The sequence below is a fragment of the Micromys minutus genome (genome assembly GCF_963924665.1).
Source record: "Micromys minutus genome assembly, chromosome: X".
Taxonomy (NCBI): domain Eukaryota; kingdom Metazoa; phylum Chordata; class Mammalia; order Rodentia; family Muridae; genus Micromys; species Micromys minutus.
This window is the reverse complement of record NC_137970.1, coordinates 126259653-126268131: the sequence shown is the minus strand read 5'-3', so window position 1 is coordinate 126268131 and position 8479 is coordinate 126259653.

The window sequence follows — 8479 nt, the reverse complement described above, 5'->3', positions numbered from 1 at the left end:
TCAGCTGACTTCCCCTGCCCTAACTGAGCTGTTCTCACCAGTTCTTACTTCAGCTTTTGCTTTTCTGTGCACTTTTATGTGGCTACATTTAGGGCCCCTTCTGCCCTCTGAAGCCATTGCAGTGCCTACAATGTCTAGATTGGTGCTTACTGAACCTCAGAGAAGCAGGGCTGGCTTTGTGACTAGATGAAGTCCCCGTCCTCATGAGATGCTATTTTATTTTGCTCTATTGTTCTTAGAATATATGGGAAGAGCCAGTTGTTAAGTTGTATCCTTTTAACTTCCATGGTCACAGAAGTCTCAGCAGAAGACCATTTGCAAAAGCAGCACAGGAGAAGGCTGACTTAGATTGGCTATGCCACTTTGGCGCCTCAGATCCATGTACAATGGCAGTGGAGAGATGGCCTGCAGAGGAGGAAGCTTGGGTTTGTGGCAGAGCTAGGACTTCTGGTCTTTTTAATTGGATCTTTTATGGCGGTAACTATAGATTGACATACAGCTGTAAGCAATATTCAAGAATGATTTCATGTGTTCTTTGTCTAGCCACCTCCAGTGAGAACACTGTTAGACTATATGTAATACAGTGTCATGGCCAAGATATTGATAAGATTAAAGTTCACTGGTTTTGTGTGTATTTAGTTCTGTATGATCTTATCCTGTATCTAAATTCATGTGGCCACCACCAGAACACAGGTGTGAAATTACTCCATTCATGCAAATGTTCTTTTGTTTCCCCTTTATAATTTCATCTAATTCCCCTCATAACCACAGAAACCTCTAGTCTTGGATTACTGAACAGCAGTTTTTACTGGGAGCACTGATCAGCACCCCAGAAGATGGGAATTGCATGCTGGCAGAGGTTGTTCAGATGACAAGACTTGGAAAAGAAACAGCATTCTGACCTTGGAAGCTGTATGATCTGGGCACAAATCAGAGCTGGTAGTAGGTGTTGTTAGGAACCTGTGCCCACCTCTATTTCTTGCAGGCTTAAGTTTCCCTTCTTGGCATGCCAGGAACACATGCATATGGGAGACTATTGCTATCTTTCTATACTGCATGAGACTAAGGCTAAGCATTTGTTCTCTGAGAGTAGGAACTGACCTAATCCGAGAGACCATGAAGATGTAGCTGAAGCTGCTATTACTTTAGGTTCTTGTTATGACCTAGAAAAACAATCACCAGTCCCTGGTTGTCCTGAAAGCAGTGCCTTCATGGTAGGAACACCACACAGGGGAGTGATGCCTTCTATTCTGCAGATAAGGGTGCTGCTTTTGGGAGTACTCAAATGATTTCCTTTCAAGCAAGGAAAAGTGATGTATGTCTGTAAACCCAACATTCAGAAGGAGGAGCTGCTATAGAGAATGCTGTTCCTGCTCCACTAATTGATTTTCCCCAAGAACTGGCTGAATCGTTACAGCTGGCAGTGAACACCCATCTCTGTCACAGCCTGAGCCCTGCTAGTTGATTATTGGAGGCTGTGCCTCCAGTTTCCAGCTCAGCATCTAACTGGTCAGTGTTATACCTGCAGGTGCCTGCTGAGTCTGAGGCTATGAAACTATGGCGAGGTAAGGTGGCTGCTCAGGACACTGGGCTGGACTTTTCCTTTCTGAAGTCCTCCAGCTGAATGATCACCCATTTCTTTCTAATAGTTACCTATAAAGAAGGTTATGGGGCATTTGGGAATATTGACACTAGAAAATAGTCTGTGCTAGGTTTTCCTCTTGATATTTTTGCCACTTGAAACCAGGTTATTCTTTTGTGGTAGAAGCTGTCAAATGTTGACCAGCAGCCCTGGCTTCCATCTAGACATTACCAAATGTCCTGAAGAAGGAGTTATCTGGTCATGAACAACAGATGAACCAAGTACATGAGACATTCTGAATTAAGTAGGATCTTGGCATTGATCAAGATGAATAGATCTAGTTCCACTTCAGAATCCTTGGAGCACTTATTGGCAAAGATTGGTTGGTGAACAATAGGGAGGTGATAGGTCAAATGGATAGGTAGACACTACAGGAAGATAGATAATGGACTCATGCATAACTGAGAATAAGTAAATGTGTTGAATATATGGATGAATTGGATGGATGGATGCCAAAAATGCCATTGGTAGGAAGCATGCTGAAGTCTGCATTGGAGAAGCTGTGAGGGTGACAAGCAGAAAGACCCTAAGAGCCCCCCTAAGATTTATATATTTATTTTATGTATATGAGTACACTGAACCTGTCACTGACACACCATAGGAGGGCATCAGATCCAATTACAGATGGTTGTGAGCCACCATGTGTTGCTGGGAATTGAAGTCATGACCCTTGGAAGGGCAGCCAGTGCTTTTAAGCACTGAACCATCTTTCTAGCCCAGACCCTGGTCTCTTATACACACGTCTCTGGCTCCTGTGACTTCTATGGGAGAGCTGACCTTAAGATTTTCTGTCTACCTAATCCTGTGTAAGTAAGGCTTATAATCAGTGCTCAGGGTCCTTGAGTTAATGTATTTAATAAAGTCACAGTGACAAGCCATGAGTTCTTCTTAGATCATGTGGGATGAAAAGGGGAGACATAAAGCATTATTCTATGGTTAGTTAGTCATGGGCTATCAGATAAGAGGACAACAGTGCCATTGCTTTCTTGGAATCATGCTTGGGTGCCTGACATGGCATTCTCAGACCCTAGCCACCCTGAGGTCCAACTTGTACCATACCATGTGTTCTAGGGCCCTAGACTCAGCCTAGACAACTTACTAGGGCCTTAGGCTCCTGGCAAACTAGGACACTTACATCAGGCAGGATTTCTCAGGGAGCTCTTGAGAGAAAGTGTGTGGCCCTAGACCTGGGAATTTTTGTACTACATACCCCTCTTTCTGTGGGTTCCTGAGGATATGCTTCCATTTTATGATCATATGATTATGTGATCTAACACACTTGTCTGCTCTAAGTTTTCCACAGACTGGGCTAAGTGGAGGTCCTAGATTGCCTGGCCTGCATGTTTCTAGAAATGAGACTCTGTCTCCTTTAGTTAACATCCTTAGTGACTGGACTTGAGGGATCTTAGGAGGCAAGCGCCTGAGCTGTGGGTACAGCTTTTCACTAGCTCCCCATGTGACCTTGAACAATTCCTCTGATCTGTCCCCATCAACTGATTGCCAGGGCTTCTTCCATCTGGAATGTTCTCAACCTTTTCTCAGCCCCAGTAGGCTGGAACTGAATTGGCTTGTCAGGAAAGTCACCATAATCCGGCCAGACAATTTCCAGTGTGCTCTGGCCCACTTGGGCAATAGTATTATGTTCTAGCAGTCAGTACCTCATTGATATGAGTAGGAGGGTGTACTGGCTGGTTTTGTGTCAACTTGACACAAACTGGAGTTATCTCAGAGAAAGGAGCCTCAGTTGAGGAAATGCCTCCATGAGATCCAGCTGTAAGGCATTTTTCAACTAGTGATCAAGGGGGAAGGGCCCAGTCCATGTGGGTGATGGTTTTGGATTCTATAATGAAGCAGGCTGAGCAAGCCATGGGCAACAGGCTAGTAATCAGCATCCCTCCATGACCTCTTCATCAGTTCCTGCCTCCAGGATCTTGCCTTGCTTGCGTTTCTGTCCTGATTTCTTCCAATGATAAACTGTGATAACCTTACCAAGCCCACCATTGATAATATTGTATCTGCTCTCATTCAGATTTATATTGTGGACACAGAAATTCCCTAGGGTCATGGTCCAAGGCCAGGCCTATCCAAAGAAGTCCAGGATGGTTGGCTGCCTGGGGATGGTGCTACCACATTACTGTGACAGCCAGACCCTGAGGACCAGCTGAGGGGCTTGCTGTGGGAGATGAACATGCTGCCATATGCTGTCCCCAGCAGCCCTGGTCTAGATGATGTCTGAAGTTGCCTCCAGCTAGGCAGACTAGAGCTTACAGGAAGATGGCTGCCTTGAGAAAGCAGTCTCTGCTTTAGCCTATTGAGAAGACTCAAGTGCAATTAAAATGTGATGTCATCAACAGGCAGTCAAAAGAACAGATGGGCTGTATCCCTAGGGATTTTTAAAAGCCAGATTTATAGAAAGTATGAGTGTGCAACATAGATGAAATTTTATTTTGTGTAATAAAATGATGTGAATCAGAAGTCCCCATTTTTGCTCTACACTTCACACTACCCTTGGGATTTTTGTGTCATGGGAGTCCAGGGGTGTTCTCCACTATGGCACCCTTCTGATTCTTTCAGAAAGTCTGGCTCTGTGGGTAACAACAGCCTGCTGTGTGTTCCATGGGCCTCTTGCTGGTCTGATCGACATTCAGCACACGAAATGCCCTTTCTCTTATGTGGGAAGGACAGGTATTAGAGTAATACCAGCAGTTACTCATGGAGCTTCAAGGAAGCATGTCCCATCACATGGGCCTCACTTGTTGGTGGGCACAGAGAATGGTCACATAGTAGGTACACTTCGAAAGGATTGCTTGACTTTACAAACTGCATGTGTTATCTATCCCAGGGTGAGGAAGCCAAGAATGAATTTATTCATTACAGGTTTATCATGTAAACATTTTGAGACAAGCAGCTGCTGTGTACCGATTCCTGTGTCAGCTCGGGAACATAGCCACAGAGCAATCTGACAAAACAACTTACTTCTGGGAGGAAGGGCCCAGAGTTGATGATGAAAGGCACAAAGGAGAAAGTAGTTTAGTGTGTGTGTCTGGATCCTGGCTTCATGAACACACAGGGTGGCACCTTCATTTATCTATTCATTGAACACCTTTATGGAAAGTTCAGGTCTCAGGATGACAAATGATCAGCACAGCATTTGGCCTGACTGGGATATGAGATGCTTTTGGATTCTGAGCTCCTCGTAGTGACTTGCCTAAGTGTCTTGTTCATTACACAGCTGGTCAGGTGACCTCTGGGTTCTTCTGAATACAAAAGATTTAGGCCTCTTGACACTAGATCTGGTGTGGAGAGAGTCTTCAAGAGGCATGTAGAATAGGGCTAGGTCTCTAATATTCCCTCTGGGAGTGCCCACAGTGGTGGACCTAACAGAAGCCCCCTAGGTCCTCTTGCCACCAATCCCGAGACACTGTTGACCTGCTTTGGGAGATACAGGTCACCCTTTCAGGCAAGGCCAATATTGGGAGAAAGGAGTGTGCAACCACCTTTGTCAGCTGTCTTGTAACTCTGTCCTTTCCCTGTAGTCCTCAACTCCTCACAGGCTGCTCTGTCACCATCCCACATCCTGTGCTTTCTTATCTTTTCTGTCTTAGCCTTTAACCTGAATGACTGGTTGCTTAAAACTGTACAAATGGATCTACCTCTAAGTCCCCTTTTACAAGTCACTGCTCTAAGAGTGCCCCCTTTCCTTTTTTACCTATCCTGTGTGGCTGGGACTCCTGGAGGAGGAGACCTGTGGCAGGCTCAGGACCTAGAGCATGGGCTCCGAGCATAGAGTGAGGGGCTGAAATCTAGCCTGTCCTTCCAGCACTCTGCCCTTTCAAGTTTCTTGTCTGACCTGTTTTTAGCATTGACTGCTCCTTCCCCTTCCCTTCCCTTCCCCACCTCTTCCCTTTCCCCTCCCCCCACCATGCTGACTGTGCTTTGCTTAAACAGATTTTCAGGACAGATGTTCTGCTATTGGTTTCTTTTATCTTCCCTGACAGGCCTTTGAGTCCCCTGTCCCAGGCTTCAGCCTCCAATGATGCTCCCTGGGCCCACACTTTTACTTGTTTTCCATTGTGCTCTACCTTTGAGCTACACCTCAGCCCTGTACCCATCTTGATGCTTTAGGTCATCTGTCCTACAGAAGGTATTCTCTCAGCTCTTGGAAGGCAGAGCCCTTCCCTTGGAATAGCAGTGGCAGATGGTGAGGCTGTTTAAACCCCCAAAGAGGGCTCTGTCTGCACCAGCCTCCCTTCTCAGAGCCACTTCAGAGCATAGCATGGGAGAGATGATAAAGCTCTGCAGGGGGTTGGAACAGGCAACCCTCCCATTGTGAGGTGCCCTCCCTACAGAGCATAGCACCTAGAAACCTGATACTTCCTTTCCCACTGGTTATCAACAGCTCCCCTCTCTCCTTGGGACTCAGTTTCTACTTTGTAAATTGAGCTGTTCTGACTTGGTGTTATTTGTGTGCTGGCCTCTGGGCCTGTCAGCTCAGAGGTTGTCATTTGGCCCATGGGACAGTGAGCATAAGGCCTCATTTCTAGGCCTTATGAAATTAAAGACATTGTTATAATCTGGGTCTTTTGGATTTACTTTTTACTTCCTGTTGCCCAGGCTTTTGTAAACAGAAAAGTGGAGATTAAAAAATTGCAGTCTTCCATCTCCTTTATTTTAGGTTTAAAAGGTCAGCAATGACAGACTGAGATAAGATATTCTAGAGCCCAAAGCTTCCAGGATCTGGTGATGCAGAGCATATCTTACAGCATAGTGATAAGTGGCCGAGTCTTACTTAGCCCATGAACCCAATGGAATGAGGAGGAGGACAACCAGGTCCTGGGAATTGTCTGGCCCCTTGCTTCCTAGCTATGGTGCATTGAGTTGTGCTTCTTGAAAGATCTGTCCATGTCCTGGACCTGAAATCAAGCTAATTGAGGCCACTGTGGTGGGCTACGATCCACAAACCACTTGTAAGAGAAGAGACAGGAAGATGAAGGGACAAGGCCACATGAAGACAGGCAGAAGCAGAGGAAAGGGCCTACCAGTAACACCTAGATGGTAACACCAGAAAACAAAAGTCTAGAACACATTCTCCTCACGAACTCTCAGAGAAAGCTTGCCCTTGCTAATGTCTCAATTTTGGACTTTGAGCATCTAGAACTGTAAGAGGATACATTTCTCTTGTTTTTTTTTCCTGCCCAGTGTGAAGTCTTTTAAAACAGCCCCAAGATATACAGACCTCCTTCTAATTCCCCAGGCTCTGCTGCTGCTATAGTGTGTTCATGCTCCCAGCCATTTGACTAAGGACACATTCATGCTTTATGGGCGGCATCACACCTTATCTCTTCGTGTGGAGCCAGTTGTGTTGATATCGAATCTGTCTTGTTGAGACTTCCTTAGTCTTATGGCTCAAGCTGTGCTGCTTGCCTTTTTGCTGTTGAAGCAGAGGTTTAAGGAATCTTTGAAACCATGGCTCTGCTTTTTGATTCTTGCCCTGGAAAATTGTCTTCTGGTGCTAATAAATATAAAAGGACACTGAGTGTATGAGAGAGAGAGAGAGAAAGAGACAGAGACAGAGAGAGAGAGAGAGAGAGAGAGAGAGAGAGAGAGAGAGAGAGAGAGAGAGAGAGAATACCATGAAGAAGGCCTCCTGAGAAATGGCTCAGTGGTTGCTAGAACTTGTTGCTCCTTCAGGGACCTTGAGTGAGGTTTCCAACAGTCAGTAACTCCAGCTCCAAAGGATCTAATGCCCTCTTCTGACCTCCACAGGCACTGCACATGCATGCCCATACACACAGCCACATCAATAGAAATAAATGTTAAAGAAAGTAGACATGTCATGATGAAAAGGCGAGGAGGATGTGTAGAGTGCTGTGACCATGGTGGTCATTTGCAAAGCCCAGTCACAGAACTATTTATGTAGCTATTCCTAGCCTAAAGAGGGTGCAACAGAATATGGATGTCTGTACATAGGTATTCAAGGGGATCTGGAAAAGGTAGAAGAGCGGCTAAGAGTAATAAGGGTGAAGTGTTGTGCTTTGCTTCTGTGGCTTTAGGACAAAGAGGAAGTCAGTGATTAGAAATCCGGCACACTGGTGATGAGGATGTAAAATGCACACACAGAGCCAGCCATTCACGCCTTTATATATATGAATAGCCGGTGTGCATGTATGCATACATTAAATACAACAAGCTCCAGCAAGCTTGTGGCTGGGTATCTATCAATTCCCGAAGAAAACCAGTCTCAAAAGAGCAGTTTGTGTACCAGGTTTACAGTAGCATTAGTCACAATGTCTAAAATGTGGGAGCAGTGCAAGCATTTGTGATTATGTAGCTAAACACAGCATGTCTGTGCAAACAATGGAATATTATCCAGCCTTCAAAAGGAACTGAAGGTTGTTGATACCTGCTAGAGCATGGATGACCTTTCAGGATATGATGGTTAGTGAAATGATTTAGTCATAAAAAGACCAATACTTCTCTCATCCTACTTCTAGGAGAGACCTTATATGAGAATGTTGCAGCCAGATTTGCCAACAGACAATAGGATAGGAGACTGGAGAAGAGAAGTGGGACATTGGTGGTAAATGGCATGGAGTTGAAAAGCTGAAAAAATTCTGAAGACAGAATTGTCACAACTCTCCCACTGACCCATGTAAGGACAGTGGCCTGAATATTTTCAGCAGGCTTCACTTGGAGGCAACATAGGTGGAGCACCTCTTGCCACAGAGTCAGTGCTCTTTCTTGCCATAGAATCCATCAAGGCAGCAGGCACAGGGGAGGCCATGCCTGTGGCTTCTCCTGCCCTGGCTCAATGGTATGCAGACACCTTAGTTTGGT